The sequence below is a fragment of the Salmo salar genome, chromosome 21 (genome assembly GCF_965601325.2).
Source record: "Salmo salar chromosome 21, fSalSal1, whole genome shotgun sequence".
Lineage (NCBI taxonomy): Eukaryota > Metazoa > Chordata > Actinopteri > Salmoniformes > Salmonidae > Salmo > Salmo salar.
The window spans coordinates 17312927-17326075 of NC_138311.1; the positions used below are offsets into that span (position 1 = coordinate 17312927).

Consider the following 13149-nt stretch of genomic DNA (forward strand, 5'->3'; position numbering starts at 1 on the left):
CACGATTTAACTTCTAAGTGGTTCTTCTGTGAAATCAGGAAATCGTGTAGGAACTCGTCACAGCTACATGGTTCTCGTCACACGAGATGGGGAATAACACATCGTCACATTTCATAATTAAAAACAAATAAAACAATTACCTGCACACCAAATCAGCCAATAGATGGTATGGGCATACTTTTCTACAACACATTCGTCCATTTCTATCATCATGACAAAGTATATATTTCACTTAGATGTGCTCATTCTAAACAGTGTGCCAAACGTTTCAGTTCTCCTTCTAGTACAATCTCGCAATGCTCCCTGCAAGTCTGTTGGAAACGCGGAAACGTGCGAAAGGGCCGTCGTTGCCATAGCAACGGGCTCATAGCATACTCGTAACACCCGCTCTGAGACAGAGACGACCTGCAAGTTGGAAGTCAGTGAGATATACTCCTAAATTGATTGTGCCGTTTGTTTAGGCGATTGCACAGCTAGCCTGCTACTTCACATAATGACATTGACTTTGGTGTTATTGTGTGTTGCTACGTTTGCTAGCTAGCTAGCTAGCCAGCCAGCCCAGAGAGAGCATTGCATTGTGGGTCGACTTGAGCTGCAACAGATTTCCACAACGATTTTCACATGTTGCTACCAACCTTGTTATAACAACAAAATGAAACGTTTGTTCACCAAAAAATAATAAATAATTCACATGTTAGTGTTATTTAACACTGTTAATCATAGGAATTTGTGGTTTGGGGTGGATGATCCTTTTAAGTGTATAAATGCACCCTATCCAATATTACATTATCACTCATGAGCGAAATCATATTGTTGATTATAATATGCGTGTAAACATAACTAATCACCATCTTCCCCATTACATTATTTCTTTAATTTCTTTGGTGAGCATGCTGTGAACTTTGTATAGTGTAGAAATGATAATGCCCTGTATTTGAGCCTTACTGCCCTGGCTCCTTTCTGATACATGTATCAACCACTGAATTCATCTTGAGGTACTCGTTATAGATGGTCTCTTTAAATGCTGCTGACAGAGGTATTACCGGGTCCCATAATTTTGGCTCCCGCTGGCAGATGCTTCCTACCAGACAGTTAAGGAGCTGTTATCATTTGTCACTTTTCTCTTGCTGCCTGCAGTGGCCCTGGCTTGGCTGGCTCCACCAGCCTGTACTCCAAATTGTGTAACTCTCAGGTCCTATGACTATAATCAGCACTCAGATTATACTCAACCATGCTGCTGCTCCAGTCTCATGAGAACGATCGTGTTTATGCCAATGACAACAACATCAATAACTTAAACATTTCAGTTCAATATTTAAAAAATAACTTCATATCCAGGAATGATGATTTTTGTGATGTGTGTGTTTGTTTCAGAAACCCTTCCCCTACATTACGCAATCGAGAGGAGTGGTGCAGAAGCTTCAGTCACTTCATTGACCAGTGAGTATCCTTCATCGCCGAGTGCTTCCTGCTAAAAAGTGTTCCTCTATTCTTACACAGTAATGAGGATGCTGGGTCCGATAGTGGGAGGATATTCCAGTGGGAGAATTTAGCTACTACTGGCAGCTTTTTTTAGATCACTTTTTTATTATTGTGCATGTTTATTTGTCTTGATTTACTCTTTGAAGCAACCAACTGGCCCCAATGCAGCTAGTTAATGGTGATAAGAACAACATATATGAATTGTTACTTTCTAACCAACTGGCCCCAATGCAGCTAGTTAATGGTGATAAGAACAACATATATGAATTGTTACTTTCTAACCAACTGGCCCCAATGCAGTTAGTTAATGGCGATGACAACAAAATAAATACATGAATGTGTTACTTTCTAACCAACACAAGCCTATTACAATGGAAAAGTAGAGTACACATGTACATCTGACTTTTAAAAATGTAATGGGTTTCAATGGCGAGACTTCAATGTTTTCCCATTTGACCAAAGGAGCAGAATGCACTGGTTCCACATTTGGTTCTGGGCATCCTTTGATCACTGGAAATGGAAGGACTTGAAATGGATCTTTTTTAAGCTAGATAGTATCAACCCTTTTATCTTCCTCATATTTCATCACTTTTCATTTCCATAAATCTGTCGCAGAGGAAAAACGAATTCTACTGAATTATCAGTTTTATCTTTAGGACGAGATAAGTAATCAGTCCCTCCAGTGTGGAAAACAAATAATGTCAACATTGGCCCATAATAGTCTCGCTGAATAAACAACCTCAATATCTAGCATGCAGTGCAAATTGGAGCAGAGAGCGAGGCGTAAATGAGAGAGAAAATTCAATTTCTTCAGGGGTTATTTATGGGTGGGGATTTTTGTCTTCCTTCTGTGTTGTTATTGGTGGAATAGATTGAAAGGCAGTGGTTATTCATTCATTATTAATAATGAAAACATCAAACAGTACAGCTGTGAACCCATAACCATTAGTGGTAACAGACTCATTTATTTGTGTTAGTCATGCATTCCTCAGAGCACCAGGTCTGTCAGAGTTGGATTAGAAGCTGGAGCTGAGTCCGATCTATAGTTGGTGCTACACTACTGCCTTAAAATATTGGTAAGGCTTTGCTTGAACCCATCTATCAAAAGGCCTATCATACAGACTTTTTGATTCATAATGCACATTAAACACTGTTTTAATGATGTTATACCAAGCACCTTTTTTTTGTGCCTCGTTATTTATTCATTTGGTGGAGCTGGAGAGCTGAAAGAGACGGTTCGAGGCCCATGTGAACAGGAAGGAATATATGGTGCTGTTGTGTTATAGGTAGCCTATAGCAGTTGATTTCTATGCCGTTTGTGTCATTTATTGGGAATGCTGACATCTTTATTGATTCTCTTAAAAAAGCTCAATTATCCTCTCTGGTTCCGAGAGAACACAACTCATACAACCGTTACTTGATTCTTACAGTACACTGTTTATAAAACATCTTACTGTAATGTTTCATTTATATCACTTTGCATATTCAGATGCAATGCATTTTATTGGGTGTTTTTTTTTAAATCGTGCTCTCTCTCTCTCAGTAGTATGAGGTAATGGATTCTATGATATCAGATCAGAAATAATCTCTTCAAACAAAGCCCACCAGGCTACAATGTGTGGAGGGTGGACAATGTTATCAGGCCTGGCACAATGTTTGTGAGGACTCTCCAGCTCTCAGCCAGACCAAATCAAATTTGATTTGCCACATACGTCGTAAACAAACAACAGTGTCTACTATCGCTGTTCTGGATAATAAATGCATCATCAGTGTCTGTCCCCCGTGCAGCCAAAGGAGCTGTCTTTTGAAACAAAGTGGCCTGATGTTTAGCATCCCGGCTGCGCATCTCGGCTAATGGCTGCAACCTCTGCTTAATGTCCTGACACTAATGAATTCGAGGAATGAATTTCCAGAGCAGACTGATAGAAAACTGATAGAAAGAGGAAGAAAGAGGAAGCAGAGTTGCAGCCCAGATTAGGTAGCAGGAGTCAGATTGGTATTGTTCTCTTATCTCTTTGCTGTCTGCCTGCAGAGTTGTGTCGCAGTACTATAAAATATATTCAGGCGTTTAAGTGTTTCGATGAATTAAAGAAGGATGGATGTTCCGAATGGAAGGGATATATACGGTATGATGGCTATAGGTAACATCTTTTCAGAATAAAAGCAGGATAACAAAAAAAATGCTCATTTCATAAGAAAGTACTTGGCAGCTGGATTAAATACCCTCGCCATTTGAAACGGTATCACACCATGTCCATGGACTTTTTACCCGTGTCAAAAAAATATATCAATAATTTGAACAACATTGTATTGCCTCTGGATTGAAAATATTTATATCGTACATCAAAGATGTGAAGGCAGTAGTATAGGGATAGATATGACCACCATGACAAAGAGTGGGCTCTAAGTAAACACGGCACATAGCAGATAGAGGCCATCCATGGCTGTGCCAAAAACAGACCTGTTTGCACTGGGGGCCATGGTGATGACCAGACCATGTACTCACAGAGGGGACAGTGTTCAGACACAGAAGCACTGATGAGAAGCTCCATAGAAGCACCCTACTGAGAACACCCTCGTCAGATAATCCAGAGACATCAGCTTTGTAAGATGTTCAGGTCACTTTGTCTATTTAGTTTTTGTTCATGTGTTGACGTCGACTCAAATGTAAAGATCCACCAGGTGAATTAGTTATCAGAGGTTTTGTTTTAAACCAAGGGAAAGGTTGCACCAGGTTTGGTTTTCTATCTCCTTTATGATGTATTGGGATGTTGTAATTGCATTCTGTCGCTACACAGGTGTCTGATAAAGGATTTTGAGACTCGTCCGTCTGTGACCCGCCTTCTGGAACACCCATTCATTAAACAGGCCCATGGCAAAGGCTCTCGGTCAACAGCTGTCCACACTCATCTGCGAGCAGCAAGACCTGGGCTCCAAACTTAAGACCAGGTAAGTGTATTGTCACCTCAAAGAAATCCTAACATTTTCAGCTGAAAAATTCCCGAGGCGACTAGGTGAAAAATCTGTCGACGTGCCCTTGAGCAAGGCACTTAACCCTAATTGCTCCTGTAAATCGCTCTGGATTAGAGCATCTGCTAAATGACCAAAAAAATGATCTAAAAGAATCCCCACTGCAGAACTCATTAATGAATTGATGAGCTGAGATGTGTTTTCTCACCAGTGGGTGGCAGAGTTTTATTTCCTTTCACTGTCCCTTCAAACCAGTGTAACAGACATGATGTGTAGTCAAAGTAATGAGAAGTATGTGATTAAAGAGAAGTTAGGGGAGTGGAACTAATTTGATAGGAGTGATTGTGCTGACTCAAAGTTAGATTAATAAAAGCGTTTTTCTCCCAATGGATCTTTTTTTAACAGTGTGACGATGACGAACTTTTAGTACAGAGCACTCCTCCACCCATATGATTAAACCAATTATCCGTGGAATAAAACACTTCGGTCTCATATTGATTTACTTGTAGAAAATACTAACTGTTCAACCTTGCATTATCACTGAATTAAGAATTATGCAATGATTTATATCTAGCTTACGGTGAGCTTTTATTAAAAAAAAACAGTTGATTGTGATTGAGAAATTATTCTGTTGGCTGCTTATCAAGTTTATTTTAGGACACAGACTGACTAGGGTTAGTAGACTAGAACTAATCACAAGTGTGCCAATTCTATAGGTCTGACTTACTCTACTGTACAGTATGTGCTGGTTGAATGTATCTTACTGCTGGGGTTGTTATTAAAACACACTCTAGTTTTCTGCAATTCTACACATGTTTGGTCCCATGCCATGGCATTTTTAGAATTTTAGATTCTCCCTGACTGTCTAGTTTTTATTTTGCTGATTGTTAGATCTCAAAGATTATGTTATTAAAAAATATATTCCTCCATTATATTTTCTGCGTACTTTATATCTGGTTTCAGTCGTTTAAGTTTACACTGAAACATTTTACAATCCTGAACAACAAAAAAAAAATATATATGTGTTTTTATATATTTTTGGTTAACATTTTGCAGTGGTGGCCACTAAATGCATATAAGGGAAACACTGCACTTTGTGAATGAGATCTTGCCCATTTCATTGTTCATATTAGGTTTAGTATCTGAACTTGAGAATTTCTGGGTGCAATATTTTAGTGGTGATAACAATTTTATTTTAGAGCTTGTTGTTTTTGTCAAAAGTGCTGATTAATCTCGCTAATCTCGATTACATGTCTATTTGCACACACACGCACGCACATCCCTCCAATTATCCCAATGCGCCAGCTGCCTCTGTGCTGACCTCTTGCCCACAGGCCCCATTGTAGAGTGAAAGGTCAAACAGAGATAAAGTGCAATCACAGCCTGTAATAATGGTGGAGTTCTCCCTGGGGAACACCCTTATGGGCCACCAACAACCCATCTAAATGAATGGGTTTTATATCCAGACAGATTATTAGTCATTTAGCTGTATTCTTTAGTCACTATAATGCTTTCTTCACCATTATTTTGTCCTTTTCTCCAACAGACATAAAATAATCAACACTCCTAAAACAGTCATAATAGAGAGCAGTCCTGATGATGATCTGGTGAACCTGGAGGTTTTAGATGAGGTAAGATTGGATACTGTATGTTGACTTCATTGTTGTTGGACTAGAGGACGGTATATGCACACTACCGTTCAAAAGTTTGGGGTCACTTAGAAATGTCCTTGTTTTCCACGAAAACATACATGAAATGAGTTGCAAAATGAATAGGAAATATAGTCAAGACGTTGACAAGGTTACAAATAATGATTTTTCATTTAAATAATAATTGTGTCCTTCAAACTTTGCTTTCGTCAAAGAATCCTTGCAGCAATTACAGCCTTGCAGACCTTTGGCATTCTAGTTTTCAATTTGTTGAGGTAATCTGAAGAGATTTCACCCCATGCTTCCTGATGCACCTACCACAAATTGGATTGGCTTGATGGGCACTTCTTACGTACCATACAGTCAAGCTGCTCCCACAACAGCTCAATAGGGTTGAGATCCGGTGACTGTGCTGGCCACTCCATTATAGACAGAATACCATCTGACTGCTTCTTCCCTAAATAGTTCTTACATAGTTTGGAGCTGTGCTTTGGGTCATTGTCCTGTTGTAGGAGGAAATTGGCTCCAATTAAGCGCCGTCCACAGGTTATGGCATGGCGTTGCAAAATGGAGCGATAGCCTTCCTTCTTCAAGATCCCTTTTACCCTGTACAAATCTCCCACTTTACCACCACCAAAGCACCCCCAGACCATCACATTGCCTCCACCATGCTTGACAGATAGCGTCAAGCACTCCTCCAGCATCTTTTCATTTTTTTCTGCGTCTCACGAATGTTCTTCTTTGTGTTCCGAACACCTCAAAACTCCAAAACACTTTTTTTCCAATCTCTTCCTCTGTTCAGTGTCTGTGTTCTTTTGCCCATCTTAATCTTTTCTTTTTATTGGCCTTTCTGAGTTATTGCTTTTTCTTTGCAACTCTGTCTAGAAGGACAGCATCCCGGAGTCGCCTCTTCACTGTTGACATTGAGACTGGTGTTTTGCGGGTACTATTTAATGAGCTGCCAGTTGAGGACTTGTGAGGCGTCTGTTTCTCGAACTAGACACTCTAATGTACTTGTCCTCTTGCTTAGTTGTGCACCGGGGCCTTCCGCTCCTCTTTCTATTTTGGTTAGAGCCAGTTTGCGCTGTTCTGTGAAGGGAGCAGTACACAGCGTTTTACGAGATCTTCAGTTTCTTGGCAATTTCTCGCATGGAATAGCCTTAATTTCTCAGAACAAGAATAGACTGACAAGTTTCAGAATAAATTCTCGGGCAGACTCTTTTCTCTGTATATATCAATGATGTTGCTCTTGCTGCTGGTGATTCTCTGATCCACCTCTACGCAGACGACACCAATCTGTATACTTCTGGCCCTTCTTTGGACACTGTGTTAAAAAACATCCAGATGAGCTTCAATGATATAACACTCCTTCCATGGCCTCCATCTGCTCTTAAATGCTAGTAAAAGTAAATGCATGCTCTTCAACCGATCGCTGCCTGCAACCGCCCGCCCGACTAGCATCACTACTCTGGACGGTTCTGACTTAGAGTATGTGGACAACTACAAATACCTAGGTGTCTGGTTAGACTGTAAACTCTCCTTCCAGACTCACATTAAGCATCTCCAATCCAAAATTAAATCTAGAATCGGCTTCCTATTTCGCAACAAAGCCTCCTTCACTCATGCTGCTAAACATACCCTCGTAAAACTGACTATCCTACCGATCCTTGACTTCGGCTATGTAATTTACAAAATAGCCTCCAACACTCTATCACAGTGCCATCTGTTTTCTCACCAAAGTCCCATATACTACCCACCACTGCGACCGGTATGCACTCGTTGGCTGGCCCTCGCTTCATATTCGTCGCCAAACCCACTGGCTCTAGGTCATCTATAAGTCTTTGCTAGGTAAAGCCCCGCCTTATCTCAGCTCACTGGTCACCATAGCAACACCCACCTGTAGCACACGCTCCAGCAGGTATATTTCACTGGTCATCTCCAAAGCCAACTCCTAGTTTGGCTGCCTTTCCTTCCAGTTCTCTGCTGCCAATGACTGGAATGAATTGCAAAAATCACTGAAGCTGGAGACTTATATCTCCCTCACTAACTTTAAGCATCAGCTGTCAGAGCAGCTTACCGATCACTGCACCTGTACACTGCCCATCTGTGAATAGCCCATCCAACTACCTCATCCCCATATTGTTATTTATTTTTGCTCTTTTGCATCCCAGTATCTCTACTCGCACATCATCATCTGCACATCTATCACTCCAGTGTCAATGCTAAATTGTAATTATTTCGCCACTATGGCCTATTTATTGCCTTACCTCCCTAATCTTACTACATTTGCACACACTGTATATAGATTTTTCTATTGTGTTATTGACTGTACGTTTGTTTATACCATCTGTGTTGTTGTTGTTTTTGTCGCACTGCTTTGCTTTATCTTGGCCAGGTTGCAGTTGTAAAGGAGAACTTGTTCTCAACTGGCCTACCTGGTTAAATAAAGGTGAAATTATTATAATTTCTTTTAATGTTGTTTGTTTCTGGCCATTTTGTGCCTGTAATCGAACCCACAAATGCTGATGCTCTGATACTCAACTAGTCTAAAGAAGGCCATTTTTATTGCTTCTTTAATCAGGACAACAGTTTTCAGCTGTGCTAACATAATTGCAAAAGGGTTTTCTAATGATCAATTAGCCTTTTAAAATGATAAACTTGGTTTAGCTAACACAATTGGAACACAGGAGTGATGGTTGCTGATAATGTGCCTCTGTACGCCTATGTAGCTATTCCATAAAAATCTTCAGTTTCCAGCTACAATAGTCATTTACAACATTAACAATGTCTACACTGTATTTCGGATCAATTTGATGTCATTTTAATTTGTCAAAAAATGTGCTATTCTTTCAAAAACAAGGACATTTCTAAGTGACCCCAAACTTTTGAACAGTAGTGTAGATATTTTACACAGTACTAAATGTGTGTTCTCCTTCTTCTCTGCAGGAGACCCTCATCAAACACCTCTCAAAAAGATATTACGAGCTTCAGATATACACGTACGTTGGAGACATCCTTATCGCTCTCAATCCTTTTCAAACTCTAAGCATCTACTCGCCACAGGTTAGTTTATAACAGCAGGGTCATTGTGTGTCATAATTCCTGTGAATACCTCTGTAAAAGACAGAACGGTATTGATATTCTAATATGGTGTGTTTGTTCACAGTTCTCCAAGCTGTACCATGGGGTGAAGCGAGCAGACAATCCTCCACACATCTTTGCTACTGCTGATGCAGCATACCAGGGCATGATGCCCTTCTGCAAAGACCAGGCACCTTGTGTGTGGAAGTAATATTTAGTGATATGCCGTTTTAAATGGATAATGTTATCATTGGCATTTTTTAGTGACATTTTCTTGTTTAGAGATCTAGTGATGCATTTGTTTGAGACACCCCGGTGACAAAGTTGTTGTTGATGTGTCCCTGTGTTTCAGTACATCGCCATCAGTGGAGAGAGTGGAGCTGGAAAGACAGAGAGGGCTGATTGTCCAACATCTCACCTGCCTGGGAAAGGTACTGCTTGTGTGCTAAAACCCCATGAATCAGTTTTTCACATATTCTACTACATCATGTTCACAAATATTGAACTAAGTTTTCCACCTCAATGGAATTCATTATTCATTGGACAGATTAAGACGCTGATATATTTAGTCCTACATATTTCGTTTGTATTGTCTCTGCAGGGAGTCTCTGCAGGGAGTTGTAAAAACAATTGTTTTACTGTGATCCCAGTCAAACAATCGGGACACTGCAGGAGAAGATCCTCCAGGTGAATCCCTTGTTGGAGGCATTTGGCAACACGTGTACGGCCATTAATGACAATTCCAGTCTCTTGGCAAAGTACCTGGAGATTAAGAATTCACTGCAATTACTTCCCAACACCAGACAGATAAAAGTGAAGTGCCTAATGCTGAGGCCTTAGAAAATGGTAAGACAACAGTACTTCAGTATTATTAGCAAAATCAATTTTTTTCTTGCTCAGTTTGATTTAATAATAGATGGTAACATTCCAACTTATTGGTGCATACACAGTATTGCTAAATGGTTTCTTCCTTGCTGCTGTATGTGACATGGGCCTGCTCTGTCCCTCAGCTGCGGCCTTGCTCTGCATCGGCCCTGAGGTGCTCATGGAGGCCCTGACGTCCCACTGTGTGGTGACCCCGGGAGAGACCATCATCCGCACCAATACTGTAGACAAAGCCACCGAAGTCCGGGACGCCATGTCCAAGGCTCTGTACGGACGCCTCTTCAGCTGGATAGTCAACCGCATCGATGCCCTCCTGCAGCCTGATATGAATAACTAGTAAGTGTAAGGCACTGGTTCTCTCTCTCTGGTCCCTCTGTCTTTGGTTGTTGCACTCTGCTTCAGATGTGTGTGTGTTGCTGTATATTATTAAGCTCTAGTGACCCTTACATCTGGGTAGAGAACCAAACACGGAGAGTAGAATATGAATGGACAGCACGAGACAAGAAAGGGCGCAAAAGAAGTTGAATACATTTTAGTTGCGTGCTGAGAAAATAATATTCAGATGATTAAAATAACTTCAGAGAGACTGTAAAGGGTTGTTCATTGATCCAAAATAATTCCCTCATAAATGTGAGCGTGGACTGTCAGGGAGTCATCTGCTGTCTCTGAGCTGCTGAAGGCCCACAGGGTCTGTTTCCACTTCAATCATCTGTACACTCTGTTATTGCCATTAATAACCTGTTAACCAAGACAAAAGGTGACCTCTAATGTCTTGGTAATTGAAGGGATTATGGGAAATGGTGTCTCTCCATCGTAGCAATACCGGAGTGAAATCACTCTGTAAGATTTGTGTTTAGTGTAGACCTAAAGACTTGTCTAGATCACGGTTAAATACAGACTCTTGTACAACCCTTGTTAACCATAACATGTTATGATTCATTTATTGTAGTTAGAGAGCTCTGAACTTTCATAATTTTTGTTCAGAGGTTGATTATGATTTCCCCATAACAGTAGAACTGGCCATTCAGATCAAAATATTCTCTATTTGGGCTGAACTTGGTTCATCATTAAAGTTTCATAAGTCATTGGTTGCTTGGGATTTGCTCAGACAGTTCCACACTAGAGTGATTTTGTTCGTCTGTCCTGTTTTTCCCCTTTGAAGTGCTGCAGATAGTGGCATGAATGTGGGAATCCTGGTCATCTTTGGATTCGAGAACTTCAAGAAGAACTCCTTTGAGCAACTCTGCATCAACTTTGCAAATGAGCAGATTCAGTTTGACTTCAACCAGCACATTTTTCAAATCAAATCAAATCAAAGTTTATTTGTCACGTGCGCTGAATACAACAGGTGTAGTAGACCTTAGAGTGAAATGCTTACTTACAGGCTCTAACTAATAGTGCAAAAAAAGGTATTAGGTGAACAATAGGTAGGTAAAGAAATAAAACAACAGTAAAAAGTCAGGCTATATACAGTAGCGAGGCTGTAAAAGTAGCGAGGCTACATACAGACAACGGTTAGTCAGGCTGATTGAGGTAGTATGTACATGTAGATATGGTTAAAGTGACTATGCATATATGATGAACAGAGAGTCGCAGTAGCGTAAAAGAGGGGTTGGCGGGATAGGGTGGCTCATGTTCTAGAATCGAGGTATGCGTAACAAATGGCACTACTTTTGACAAGAGTCATAGGGAATAGGATGCCATTTGGGGCAAAGCCTGAATTGATTGCTTCTCCAATTCCAGTAAGAGTCCATTAACAGTGACAAATGAAGATAGACTGGATTACGCTGAAGATGTCCTTTTATTGCAGCACATATTTCAACATTTTGTTGAGCATCATTTTGTATATTAAAGGAAAAATCCACCCAAAACCACACATTCCTTTAATTTACAGTGTTAAAAAAACACTAATATGTGAGAACAATATTTTTTGTGAACAAATGTTTCATTTTGGCGTTATAATAAGGTTGGTAGCAACATGGAATATTATTGGGGAAATCTGTTGCAGCTCAAGTCGAGTACAAAATCCACAATGCAATGCTCTCTCTATGCGCTGGCTAGCTAGCTAGGTATCTAGCTAGCAAACGTAGCTACACACAATAATACCAAAGACAATCGGCCAGTATTGAAATCGGACATGTATGATAGACGTTTTCGCTATCTAAAAGTCGTATTCTTTTTACCTTCCAGTGTAGTGAGAGACTTTATCACGGTGCTACGTCATACCTGACGGATTTCTGCCTGCTTGAACGCCAATAACTCAGATACACATGAAAACATGAAATGGCCCAGGGAATCGATAGAACATCACTCAGAGATGCACAAAAACAATGTAACATTCAAAATGGGTGAGCCTTTCCTTTAAATATCCAGATGCAGTATGCAAGCTTGTTCATCAATCACAGGAGAAGCGTCTCTTAATGAAACACTGTAATTCAGTGTTATCTTCTTCATAGCTTTATATGACGTTAAAATTATTATTTTTCTTCTCCCTCACCTACTAGATATTATTCTCGCTAGGGGGCAGTATTGACACGGCCGGATAAAAAACGTACCCGATTTAATCTGGTTACTACTCCTGCCCAGTAACTAGAATATGCATATAATTATTGGCTTTGGATAGAAAACACCCTAAAGTTTCTAAAACTGTTTGAATGGTGTCTGTGAGTATAACAGAACTCAAATGGCAGGCCAAAACCTGAGAAGATTCCATGCAGGAAGTGGCCTGTCTGACAAGCTGTGTTTCATCTTGGCTCTTTTTATTGAAGACTGAGGATCTTTGCTCTAACGTGACACTTCCTACGGCTCCCATAGGCTCTCAGAGCCCGGGAAAAAGCTGAACGATATCGAGGCAGCCTCTGACTGAAACACATTATCGCTTTTGGCAAGTGGCCGATCAGAGTACTATGGACTTAGGCGCGTGCCCGAGTCGACCGAATGCTTTATTTTCTTTCGTCTGTTTACCTAAACGCAGATTCCCGGTCGGAATATTATCGCTTTTTTATGAGAAAAATTGCATAAAAATAGATTTTAAACAGCGGTTGACATGCTTTGAAGTACGGTAATGGAATATTTAGAATTT

The 13149-nt window shown here is 40.4% G+C and overlaps 1 pseudogene; it reads left to right on the forward strand.

Moving 5' to 3' along the window:
* Nucleotides 1-13149, forward strand: part of LOC106581706 (myosin-IIIb-like) — an 80986-nt pseudogene that overhangs the window by 23379 nt on the left and 44458 nt on the right.